Below are 14,848 nucleotides of genomic sequence, written 5' to 3'. Positions count from 1 at the left end.
AATATGTTCTAGACTTCTAGTGTTATAATTTATCAGATTTGTTCATTGGTTTTTACCAAAATCTAGAATTTTAATGGCCTGCGAACAATTTTCTGATTTCTAATGTGGCACGTCAAATTGTATATTGGTGACCCCCCTGCTCTATAGCCTTTAAAGAAAAAATTAATTATTGTAATAAATTCAAAGTTTGAACAAACGTCGTATATTGAACTTGCAGGAGAGTTGGTTGAAACACTGACATTTTAAAGACAAAAAACGTAACCCCACGGTAACCTCGAGTGGGTGTTTCAAGTTGAGGAAGAACCCGCAAGTAGGTAGTACCTCCACAGCAAGTAACAACTGCACATGCGCGCAATTCAATTGTATATAAAAGAATTATAAAAGCTTCTTCGAAGTGACTATACTGTACTTTTATGTCCTATTTCACATCGTGTACCTATGTACTACAAAATATATAACAGAAAGGAAATTGATTTAAGACCTGAGGAGATGAACTGCGAGTGTTTCCTATTACCTCGAACCCACTGTATACATATACTGTACCGCGTGTGTGCACACTGCACACTATTATATTGCTGCACGCAGAGAGATACATAATAGGCATGTGACAAAAACACTATAAATCCGACGTGACCTTTTTTCACGCGGCGAGTGATCGTCGCGGCGGCGGTGGACACAATGTGGGAATAATATAATGATTGGGGAGAAGAATGGAAAAAAAGACAGGTGCGTTCAGTTCTCGGGCAAGGATAAACCCTGTGCACGTATTGGATCGGCGTGAATGCAATCGCTAATCGCGATCGACGACGACGGTGTCGTATAGGCGGCTTTTATAGCATTTGTCAAAAATTTAGGTAAACGTCGAACCGTATATACGAACTACGCTATGTCTCCGATTCGAGATACAGGCAGAAGATAAACGAGTTAACGCGATAAAATATCGAGGACAATATGTTATTATAATATTATCTTATACATGTGTGATGTGTCAATATAATATTATGATCGTCGGCCGATAATTTTTTACAGCATACAATATTATGGTAATACACTGATGGACGCGCATACCTAATATTCATCACTTAATCACTATATTATTATTGTAGTTTGTTTTGATACACGGAAAGAAAAAATTTGGTTATAGTAATAATAGTTGGATAGTTTTCAGTTGGCGTAACGTTTTATTTAGTTGTATCAAACAATGTGTTTAGTTGAGAGTACTAAAATTAATTAGTCAAAAGTTATAGTTGCACCAACTTATTTTATAGTAATTTCAATTATATAAAATAGTGACTCAAATGTAACCATATAAAATGGTTGATGTACAAATATTGAATAGTTATACAAAAAATATTATAATATGGTTGTAATATGGTTATCGAATGATATAGGTAGCACACTGGTACCTTGTAAAAAAAAACTAATACGATTGAACACGTCAACACGATATTACATAATTCAGGCGTAACGTTAACCGATTTTGTATATAATATAATATTTTATTTTTATTATTACCTACCTATTTATTGAACAAGGAAAAGTCACAACTCAAACTGTATTGGTTTTATGAAAAATATTTTTATTTACATTTCTGATACCTATCTCCAATCAGGGATGGGAAAATTACTCGTTTAGTTGTAACTGTTTACGAGTTACAAGATACTGCGTCTAGTGGAAATGTATAACTGTGTTACAATAGTGACAGTGACACTATACTACAATACTACCACAGTAGTCAGTAACTTAGTGGCATTTAAAGTTATAATAATTACTAAATTATTTTTATGTATTTCTTTAAGAAAATAGTGACATTACTAACTATTCGTTGTATGCTGGTTTTATGATAAAAATGTATTATGTGTGTTATAACTATACAATTTAAAAGTAATTTGCAATGGATAAAGAACAAAAAAAAAAATAAAAAGCGTACTTATACGTAATACTAAAAATATTGCTTTTAAAGGTAAAGACCGAGCTCATTCATATTTTGTCAGATTTAAATATCACCAAAAAAAATTATTTAAAAATTTTTTTCCAAAATTATTAACTGGCAAATTTTATATAATATAATATACATTTTAGCCCCCCCCCCCAAAAAAAAAAAATTCTATCAAATCGCCATCCATAATCCTCTCTCACTGAAATAGATTGACACTGACTTCTAAAGTAGGTAAGTATAGCTAAATAGATGCACCACATACCATTTGAATTCCAACCATATTGTTAATAAATAATATCTTGTTGGTCACTTGGTCGTATACAACTTGAACATACTAACACATTTTTGCACCGCGGTAAATAACAAAAGGCGTACATAGGTAAAATGATATTATTATTCGTACACTTGATGATGCCCACCATCTCGTCTATAGAACACTTAACTTCCTTAATATAACAAAGAAAAATTACATTTTCAAACAAAATATAATACAATGTGTTTACTTATATAATTTTCCTTCAACTCTGTTCGTGTAAATTATCCATTATTCCTGATCCTTTTGTATTCGATAGATACTAGCTCTGCTTAATTCCATCGCACTTGAGCGGTTGTACAACCATTTATTATCACTGACAAATTCTAAGTCACTAAATAATAAATAATCATATTTTTATCCAGCAAAACTGCTTTAAACAATCACAATTCATAATTATATTTGTTGAATACGTACTCAATAAGTTTTTTTTTTTAAATACCACCAGTTTAATTAAATATAATTAAACATGTATAATAGGCACACTACAGTAATGTTATAGAGTGTACTTGATGAAAAAAAATGAGGGTATAAATAAGTGGGCTAATTAATACAAACCGTATTATTACGTTTATTTAAAGTTTAAAGCTATATATTGATGGCGTTGGTATAATTCGTTAAATTTTTCTGTATAATTAAATCGTAAATGCCATGATTTCCAGTCGGGCAGAAGAGGGCGACTCGCAGCGCAATTGTGCGGTGGTATATTATATATACACATCAGCTGCTGCAGGCACTCGAAACTGTAGCGACCAATCAGCGTCGAAACGGTATAATGTACACACATGTGTGAGTGTGTGTGTAAATACATATAACATTTACATTATACGTGCATAAAACGAGGATATGATAATTCAAAAGAAAAATAAGCTTTTTCGAGACGTTCCGCCGCCGCGCTATTATTGCAGCGTTCGGTGGTTCCGCACTCAAAGACAGACTATATATACATACACGTTCCACTTGTAAAAACGTGTCTCGACGTTACAAAACCAAATTCACTCAATGCATATATGTACATAATGTGACGTGTACCAACACAATAGCTATAAACTATGTATATACGTATAGAGAGTAAAAAAATGAAATAAAATAATTCCTAATAATAACCACGGAAGTCTATCGTTGTCGCGTTATTCCATTAAATTCCGATTCATCGAAAACGCATTTGACGGTAATAAACCTCGTATATTATAAAGGTATAAGATGTGAGCAGGTATATATTATGGTTATTGGTATAGACACTAGACCAGGGGTGGCAAATTTTTTTGACACTCCTTGCCAAAAATTACCTTTTTTTTCGAGGTTGCCATTAAATTATGAAAAGAGGTACACACTTTCTATGTAGTACATAGAAACTAAGGTTCCTATAATGAACATACGGCTATTTATAGGTCAATAACGATTGTTCAATTTTATCTGTAAATATTAATATATACATTTATTATTAAAAATTAAAACAATATATTTATATAATATATAATATAAATATTTTGATTTTTCGCGTGCCATGGATTTTCTATCCCTGCACTAGACATATGTAATAGTGTAGGTACAACCGAGACTGTCCTACAGGATCACAACACTATACGCGCTGGTGACCGGGATTTCCGCGGGAGAATATTCGAAACGCGAATTGAATAATTGAAAGAAATTATACGTAAGTAAGTACAGAGAAAAACAATATTATTATTTTTTTTTTTTAATCCTTCGGCTCGCGGTCGGAAAATACGTAGGTACTTATCTAAATACTCACGCAGGCGCCACTCGCAGATAACCACGCCATTGATACGAATCCGAATAAAACGATACATCGCCCCGCGAGTCGTCAGAACTATAATATATTGTATGTCTATATACGTACACACAATCGATATAATATACGCACGTGTGTGTGCGTACGTCTCGTTCTGTCTCTTTCAATACACGAAGTGCGCTTGTGTGTGAATGTATACATGTATAATATATATATACACAATATTGCAAACGGTGGCAGTGGCGGCGGGGTGAATGGAAAAAAAGTAGGAAAAAATAAAACGAACCGGCAAAGAGGAGAAAAAAGTAAATAAATAACAGACGCGCACAAATGGAAAAAAGCTTTTTGTTAACGAAACCGAATCACTGAGTTTCTTTTTTCTCTCTCTCTCTCACTCGCTATTTTTTTTTTTACAATCCCTTCGCATATATTATAAACGTACGCATTTGTAGTAGTCATATGTACGTACACATATACACATACATAGCGGTAATGGTATAGTGCCGTAGTGATGGTAGTGGTAGTTGTAGTGGTAGTGGTATAGAAGTGGTACACGGTATTCGTGTGTATACATATGCACACGCGAAGAGCGGGTGGCGCTGAAAAATAATCAAACGCGGTGAAGGACTTTCGGGGGGTGGCACGGGGGGGGGGGACGGTGGTGGGCGTTGGGTGTAGGGGAGGCGAGCATTGTGTGCCCGCGGCATGTCCGAGTGCATAATATATAATGGAATATGAGTGCTTTTTGTACGCGAGGCCCCACCCCTGCTCCTTTCCCGTTGTATATATTATACAACTTCGAGATAAAGAGTGAAGGGTGGGGATGAGAAAGAGAGAGAGACTCTTGTCAGGTTATTTTTCCACCTCTCTCCGTCGCAGCACGGCATACGTCGTATATAGCTTGTATTATATAATATAAGGTACCTATATATTATATATATATAATGTACGTATATGGGAAAACTTTTTATTCCTATGTGAGCGCGTATACATAGTGTAGACGGGACCTATCCATACACTATATTGTCGTAAGAAAAAAGATCGAGCGAGAGAGAGAAGAACGACCTTCTCCGACGGCCGTTGACGACGGTCCATCCGCCGCGCCCATTTTAATAATAATTTATATTATACATACCCAAATCATTGCGGTGGTCGCCGCCGAGCTTTCGCGTACGTTTCCCGTCTCTTATCCATCGTCCGCCGCCGCAACTGAAAACGGGGATAATACAATAAATATGTATATAAACTTATTACTACATATAGGTTCTTACGTGTGTGTATTGTATATTTGTATTGTGTATAATATTATGTTACGTACATTAATAACCGTTCACGAGGGCGGTGCGTACTCTGCGGACATAATATAGTGTACCTTTAGGTATATATAATATATATTGTATTCCGGTATCTATTATTCCCATATAGTGTACAATGTACATAACAATATTATTATATCCACGACCACATCCAATCCAAATATTATACGGCCGAGATCTGCTTAAGTAGGTTTAGACCGTCGTGCGATGCGGGCGAGACGTGTTTCGATATTATAATATTATAATATCTATGGGCATATTTCATATTTGGGGACAATAAAATTGAACACCAAAAAATTGCAAACTCGTCGCTTGCATCCAGTGTTCGAATCGGAAAAATATAAGTATAATATAGAGGGATGACTCTTTTGAAACAAGAGTGGCCCCATCACTCTGTATACGTTGTTAAACCATGGGAGAGGGGGGCTACGTCTACACACTCTTCAACCAAATACCCCTCTTTTCATTCTATAAAAAAATATTTATAAATAATCAGTCTACAACATGGAAAATTGCGATTCATTATTATGAAATATTAGTGGAGGTAATTTTATTAACTATACCTATAATAAGTATTATAATAAAATATAGATAATTGTGTCGTCAGTTTTGATTTTGTCTTCAAATTGTTTCCTATATTTTGTTTTTGATTTATTTCAGTTTTATGAAATATCAAAATATCATTGTTTTTGTCAGCTTAAACCTGACATAATATTACATACGATGATAATATATAATACTTAAACTGAAAGGCCGGGAAATCTTACAAAGGGCGCGCACGTGAGACCGTTAATAATATAATTTATATTATATAGTATGTTGGGATTCACATATCGCTCATTCGATTGTACCCATACAATACATCGCTGAGAACTCGTCACGTATATAATAATATAATGTCTTAGGTTCGTTTCGCCGTTTCGACAATAGCCGTTTTGTCTATCTGGTTAAATAATATGAAATGCAAGAATGAAAAGAGGATTTAAGTCGGTCTCGGATTCAGTTACCCAAATGGTATTATGCGTACTAAATACAAATACTTATTACTATAACTATAGACGGATTTAGATTAGTCGTTACGTTACGTCTGCACCTGCGCAAATCAAATAAATAATAATAATATAGTAATAACAAAATAATATAAAGATTACACGATAACCAAATAAAACGCACACTGCAATATCTATTTATTTATTTACCTACCTATTTGATTGATGACTATAAAACGCAACGTACGACACGTAATACACACTATAGTACTATACGTTTTGTTTCCATAATAATATAATATAATATGTATGTATATATGATATTACTACATGTACTGAATGCACATTTTGTTATTCTTATATAAATATAGAACTGTAAAATCTTTTTCAACGTCATAGTTTGACCTTAATTAGGCGATAAAATATGCAAAAAATATTTTGTTTTTTATATAATAAATATTCAAGTCAATAACTATTATATTATAAAAAAATGATTTTATAATATTAATTTGTATTGATAGTGCCTTTTGATTGATTGGCTTCATAATTAATGTCGAATCAAATTGGTTTGAAAATAGTTTTGTGCGTACCTACCGAAAATGTTTCGTATTTTTTAATATTGTATTGTAACCTCAGCGCAGATTTTATTAGATAGATTTAAACTAATACTTCAAATTTACTGAATATTTTCATAAATCTATAAATTACCATATTTTTTTCATTGTACTTTATTATATTGCGTTTGATAAAATAGGGAGCTGTTAGATACTACTTATACATTTAGTGATTTCGGCAGGTACAAATGTAGTGATGTAATAACTAATTAGTATAGATTATTGAACCCAGGTTATGGAATTGATATTTGAGAATTTATACAACATTAAAATGTACCTATATAGTTATTATAGTTCATTATGGGATATTTACTTTAAGCGAATAATAAATATTATAAAAAATAATTTAACTTTATTGTGTCATATTCAAATTGTAATTTTAACATATTATTCAAATAAGTGAAATAAAATGAAATGGTTTCTGAAAAGAATTAACTGAAACATGTTATACAAAAAAAAAAAAACAAGTACATTTTTGTATTTATGTAATACATTACAAACGCTTTGTTGAAAAAAAAAAACAGGTACAGACATTAAATTCCTGTATAGTATTTTAGTTGTAACTTATAAAATTATAAGTAAGTACTGCAAATTCTATAAAAATAAAACAAATTATTATGAAGACTATTTTTACGTCAGAAGTATTATAATAATTTATTTCTCGTTCATATTGCGTTTAACAAACAGCAAAAGTATATACAACACTCAAATAATAAATCGTTCTCGTGCCACAATTTCAATAATTAATAATACCTATACACATTACGTAAAATTAAAAAATGTTTATACAATAATAATAAATTACGTAGGTACCAGTTTAAAATTAAATGTGAACAGATCAGAAGACGTGTATGTGCTATAAATACTAGCTGAAATATATTTTGCTATTGTTAGGTTTTTGTGATTGTTCAACTCCTTTTGGATGTAACTCTCTGTAGAAGCAATGCCTTTTTAAGTGTAAATTATATTATATTTAATTTATAGCCATCTCGACCGGCGGAGTCCGTGAGATTCGCTTGTGAATTCTTGTATTTTATCAGTTAGGCAATATATCTGCGGTAGATCGTGGACCCCGTGTGATGCGTACGTAAGTGTATAATTTAAGTTAAGTATAAAAAAATGCGAAATATGGTCCACCAAAACCGTGGTTCGAACTTGATACGTTCTGTAGGTTTAGTAGGTACTAAAATACACACGCTTATCGCATTAATAATAATAATTATTATTAAAACCAATAGCGTCCATTTATAAACAATAATAATCATCTCAAACTCCCTATTTAAGAACATCCCCGGGTTGGACCTCTTATGAAGTTACACGGATAACAACCAGAATGGTTACATTTAATAATATTACACTCCAATAATAAGAGACAATTGATTTTTGATACCAAAAGGAAAGGCACGTTCCACTCAAGAAGACAATATAGGTTAGGTATACGCTATATAGGTGTATCTCGGTTTGAGTGTATCTCAGTTTTAGTATACTTCATATTACGAAGAAATCGGCGTGAATGTTCCTAGCTTTATGAAATAATTCCATCTTTATAGGTATGGGCAACCCGCAAGTCGCGGATTAGGTTTAGAATTTGTCATTTGGTATATTTTTAACGTGATGTAAACTACTTACTGTCAAAACTTTTCTGACATCTCTAAAAACAATCCCTGTGATCTTCATCAAATTCAATTGAGTAATTTTTTGTATAAGATACACACGTACATTTGGTTTTAAGATATAGGTATAGTTTCATTATTCGAGACCGTAAGCGTGAAAATTTGATGCTTGCTTGTACCTGATCTGCCGGAGTAACCAATGGAAACCATTTATACATAAAAAAAAATTCTATACAAATTAAATCAAACGTTGTATTGAAAAGGGGCAGTGGGGCGCCAATTATAGGTATACAGGTAGTACCGTAAGAATAATAGAAAATAGGAGTATGTAGTTATAATAACATTTGTTGAGATACTCTGTAAGTATCTTTATTGATACAATCTTATCTGAAAAAAGTAATAAACTTTAGCTTAATCAATTTTCCATAAATAGTATAAAATATATAGTAATATCACGTACTTTCAATCTACAACCTACAATTCAGTATTTAATTGAACTGAAGTCCGAGTGACCTTTAAAAATCGATTGATTTTTATGAAACTTTAAATTATTAGTACCTACTATTCAAATATAGTGTGGCGTAAAAAAAATTACATTTACCACTTAGTGCCACCCTAATGCGTACAATATTGTACATACTAACACTAAACCACTTAATTTAATAAAAACAATAAGCTTTATGTAATAGCAGCTCGTGGTGTTTAGAATTGCGGTATAACACGTCATAATGTTTTTAAAAATTACACACGAAAAAATTAATAAAAACACGATTATATTGCCCACGGACAACCCCAGAACTTCTGTCCCGGTTGTTATTAACAATTTTCCGGTAATACTGTCATAGTTGGGGAAAATAAAACATACAAATACCAAAACCACCCTCTTTCGGCGTGATAGATCGTTATAATGAAATAACGATTTCGTTTTTAATTTCGTGACGCGCAGATTTCCTTGAATGGACATGTTAGCCGCCGTCGCCACCACCCCCAACAGCACACAGCTCGGGCTGTCGGTGGAGGTAACTATACATTATATAGTCATTCTTCGGCGCACGCGGAATACCGTTGTCGGGGATGCGTTTCCAACAATGACACGAATGATAATGATTATTACAATCATAATAAGTAGCGTATTTATAGTAATAGTATAATATCGCGTTACGTCAGCATGTGGGCTGCAGTGAGGGATAGTGTATGTATGATAATTATATTATATACATGTAAATGGGAAGCGTGAGCTGATGACGACGACCAGACGGCAAAACGACGAGAGAGAGAGTGAGTGAGTGAGTGAGATTGAGAGAGAGAGAGAGAGAGAGAGCAGAGACCGGTATTTAAAAATTCTTTATTCTCGTCATTGTGTGCGGTATGCCACTGGAGTATCTACCACACACAAACGCACGCGTTAGTATAAAATATTATAATATTATTTATATTGTGTATAGACGTCGTTCATCATCACGAGCGGTCCCATATAAAAACCACTGCTTGCAAGGGGCGGGTATATTTTTTTATTTTAAGCTGCGCGATGACAAAACAAAACCAAAAAACGTCTTGCGCCCATCGGTGGGTCGCGGGCTCCCTCGTCGAGTGCGCTGATGACGTCACGGCGCGATTCATGGTCACGATAATTATTATTAATGTTATGTCATACAATATAGGTAGGTATTATTATTATATTTGGGAACAATGGGAACGTCGTCACAATAATTTACACGTCTACAGGGTTGTTTACTGGTTGTTATCATGTAAAGTTTGAAATATTGTGATATTTTGAGAAATATTGTACATATCTACTTACATAACTATATTAGTAGCCAGTAGGTAGTTACTAGGAACTATTAATATTAGTTCCATATCACTCTCAGTATCTCTGTGGCAAGTTAATATATTATATTTTAAACGTTGATTTTTCAACAATAATTTTAAATTTCTATGATAATTCTATGTTAACGAAATACATTTCTAAAAAAAATTGTTACGTACAAATAAATGTTTACATTTTTCAAAAATAGCTTCTTCTTATATCTTACATTTTCAAATAATTTTTTTACAAAAGGTATCCTATTAAATAGAATTAAATAAATTTGTTTTTAATTTGTTTTGGTTCAAAAATATTTCATTAAACAGAAAATTGTGTTAAATGGAAGTTCGTTAAATGGACGCTTCACTGTATTATAAGTACCTATACTAAACATCGAACACAATATCGCGTATGTTAAAATATGTCAACAATAATATTTCCAAATTTCTATAAGGCGATCGGTCTCACGTGTGATTAAACTGTTTTATCCATACCTACTATATATATTAGGGATGGCCAAACCGCTGCTCGCGTCTTACTAATATATATTAGGTAAATATTATTCTTTTTCCTGTTCATAATATTATTTTGCATTATATTGTATGGCTGGTGACTCTCTTATCGCAAGCCATCCCTATATATTGTATTATACCAACTGGGTAGTGGCTACTGCATTATTTATACTTAGTGATTACCTACCTACTTCGAGCCTCGTACTAGCCAATGTACTCGGGTCTTATGATATCACTCTAGACTGTTCGCGCTTTGGTCTTTTAGTCGTGGTCATTACGAGAATAAAATAAACGTACGACTGCGGAAACAAAGACGGCGTTGTATGCAAATACTTAACAAAACATATTATTAACCTTTTGTAGGTAATGGCCAATGGAGGTTATGAATATTTCAAAAGCTGTTCTAAATTTGTTATTGTCTGTCTCGAAACACATTTGAAGGCCAAAATTACGGTGGAAACACACACAATACAATTTGTATTGACCGACTGCGAGCGTTGACGAATCACGGTTTTGTTTTGTATTTGTTCTTTTGACGAGTGGCGTCACAACATTGACACCGTGTGTAATATGTGTATTTCCAAGTGTCGTTTATGGCATGACGACCATTAATTTTCTCATTGGGCTTTGCAGCAAAAAAAAAAACTGGTTACGTGCGAATTTCGTCTAACCCGAGAAATTTGTTTGTTCCGCCGGAAGTATATTACATAGGTACTCGGATGAAAGTATAATTCGTTTTGGTAATCGAAATAATTGTTTCATATATTATACCATTATAGTGTAATCATACAAGTCCGTTACGTTTTGAATATTGTTACCTAAGCCTATAGGTACTTATTGTAATTATTTGTATATTAATGCGTTTGAATCAAAATAAATATTGATCAGTATCTAAACTAGTCAAACGAATTAATAAGCTGCTATGAAATATTAGTATATTGTATAATTTGTATTAATATGTGTGGTATATTATTACCTATATTATTATATCGACACTAGTATAATATACTATATATATAAGTATAAGTATATACTTATATATAACTATATAAGTATATTATACTTTTGGCTTCTATTGATAACCATTATGTGACATTCATTCGAAAACGATTAAATTAAAAAGTACATTATAAAAATAAATATGGTATGAAAAGTTAATTTATTCTTGCTTATTCATATTATTTTATGTTGTTGAATTATTATTTTTAATACATTTTTTTTTCTTTATTTGTGTAATGGTGGAAATGTGTAATAACTAATAAGTCTTCGTAAGTGTAACTATAAAAATGAAAGACTAAAATAGATTTCATTAAATATTCAAATACAACGTACAACAGAAATTTCGTAACCACATGACATAATGTAATATCGAAATTTGAACGAGTATAGCTAATTAGTTACCTATAGATAAGCATTTTAAAATTCAGACGAATTGGCACAGGAGTACCCTGGAACGTTTCGTTCTACTACTCCGTACTATATGGGTACACATTGAATACTTATGAATTATAATTTATTTAAATTATTGTCAGTCAACATTATTAGGAAAATATTCTACCACGCAATACGAAATTTGAAATGTTTGCACGTACATAGTCTTCCAAAAATGTTAACATAACAATGATAAAGGTAAAATAACTTAAAAATATAAAAATATACTTTTTTCCGCAATGTTGTTTTGTATACCAAATTAATTAAATTATCTAGAAAAAAAAAATAAATATAAAAATGTTAATACGTATCAAGTATTTAACGTATTTAGTATTTTGAGTTTTTACTATACAAATATAACTACCTATCCAGTTATATTTTGCAAGAAGTTTACGAGTCCATTATTTTAAGCTGAATTACCCCTTTGTTCTAATATACTCCGTGTTGATATACTCAATACATATAAAATTAGTTAAATTTCAAAATCTTAACTGTTTAATTTTATCAGTTAAAACTTAAAAAAGTTATGTTATGTACAATTTGTTTACATTTTTTTAACATTGAAAACAATACGAAATGTAGTATTTATTTATGCATATGATAAATTACAATTGAATATTAAAAAATACTATTTACATGACAAAATTCAACACTTAAACAGTACTTCATAATAATGTGTTAACATGATTTATCATGTAATAATATAGCCGATCAGTGTGCAGTGTGTTTCCGCTTGTGTAACGTCAAATTGCTACTTTGGTTGAACGACTTGTCGCAGACATCGCACGCGTATGGTTTTTCGCCAGTATGAGTGCGCCGATGCGTTGTCAAACTACCACTTTCAGAAAACGACTTTCTGCATACATCACACACGTACGGTTTTTCACCAGTGTGTATACGCCGATGTGCCGTCAAATTGCTAATTACAGAGAATAACTTGTCACATACATCGCACGCGTACGGTTTTTCGCCAGTGTGTATTCGCTTGTGTACCGTCAAATTGTAACTTTTAGAAAACGACTTGTCACATACATCACACGCGAACGGTTTTTCGCCAGTATGTGTGCGTCGATGCGCTATCAAACTACCACTTTCAGAAAACCACTTGTCACATACATCGCACACGTAAGGTTTTTCGCCAGTGTGTATACGCTTGTGTACCGTCAAATTGTAACTTTTAGAAAACGACTTGTCACATACATCGCACGCGTACGGTTTTTCACCCGTGTGTGTGCGTTGATGGTTTGTTAAATGGTTACTTTGGCTGAACGACTTGTCGCATACATCACATGGGTACGGTTTTTCGCCAGTATGTGTGCGTCGATGCGCTGTCAAGCTACCACTTTCAGAGAACGACTTGTCGCATACATTGCACGCGTAAGGTTTTTCGCCAGTGTGTATACGCTTGTGTACCGTCAAATTGTAACTTTTAGAAAACGACTTGTCACATACATCGCACGCGTACGGTTTTTCGCCAGTGTGTGTGCGTTTATGGTTTGTCAAATGGCTACTTTGGCTGAACGACTTGTCGCATACATCGCATATGTAAGTTTTCTTCTCCATGTGTCCGCAGTTGTTGTGTCTTCAGTCGGTTTCTATTAGCAAATACATTATTTACAATGTAATTGTATTTCGTACAGTTATTTGGTTCCTATGCTATTCCGTTTATGACCGATTAGCATATTTTATTGACTTCACAATATTTTGAGCCAGTACCTGTATTACTTTTAAAACTTTAAAAAGATTATATTATGCTGAATATAACACAATCATTAATTTATTTTAAGTTTTAAGTTTTAAAATAATAAAATTTTTCATATTAATGAACTCTTAGATATTAATATATTAATTATTTGAGAATCAATTTTGTAACAAAAATAACACATATTACCCTTCACAGTTGTAACCGTTACCAGTCGGTACAAGCGCAGTCTCGGCCGGCCGATAAGAAATTGTTTTATGTAAGAATATAATAGTGAGTCAATTATACAATAATAAATCTGTCAGACTTATTTAGACTAATAGCTTCTTCCTCCTACTTCTTCTCGTAGTCACTACTGTGGTAGTTCTGAATATTACATATGGTATTTTGCGCCAATTTTAGTCCTTGTAATTAACTATCGCCACCAAAAGGTAATTAATTTTGATTTTAGATTAAGAGTGGAGTGAGACATCTAGTAGTTTTACAATGTTGTTATTTTTTTTTTATCCTCTATTCAAAATTTCTACCAGAAGAAGTACTTCGATATTGAGTAATAAACGCCTTTACGGCGTGTAGTACAAATAGTATCAATACATTTACATATAAGGATAAACAATTACAATACAAGTAAATAGAAAAAGAATGTTAATAACAGCTATTTAAAGAATTTAAGTAAATAACATGATTAAAATTAAGCAAATTTTGCACAAATGTAATGCTATAAATTATAATAATTTTTAAACAACGTTTCAAATCATAAACAGTATGGAAAAAAAATAAAAATAATCAAGCTTGTCTCCTAATGTTAACTTCGGTTAACCGCAGACAATTAATAGTTTTTTTTTTGTACGTAGGAACATAA

At 32.4% G+C, this 14,848-nt stretch overlaps 1 pseudogene; it reads right to left on the bottom strand.

Annotated features, from left to right (window-relative positions):
* The window catches only part of LOC132940771 (zinc finger protein 271-like), a 53,315-nt pseudogene extending 39,468 nt beyond the window's left edge, over window positions 1-13,847 (bottom strand).
* Window positions 13,848-14,848: the final 1,001 nt, after the last annotated feature.

Source organism: Metopolophium dirhodum, chromosome 1, assembly GCF_019925205.1.
Source record: "Metopolophium dirhodum isolate CAU chromosome 1, ASM1992520v1, whole genome shotgun sequence".
Taxonomy (NCBI): domain Eukaryota; kingdom Metazoa; phylum Arthropoda; class Insecta; order Hemiptera; family Aphididae; genus Metopolophium; species Metopolophium dirhodum.
Note: the sequence above shows the minus strand (reverse complement) of the source record. Positions and strands in the feature narration are given on the sequence as shown.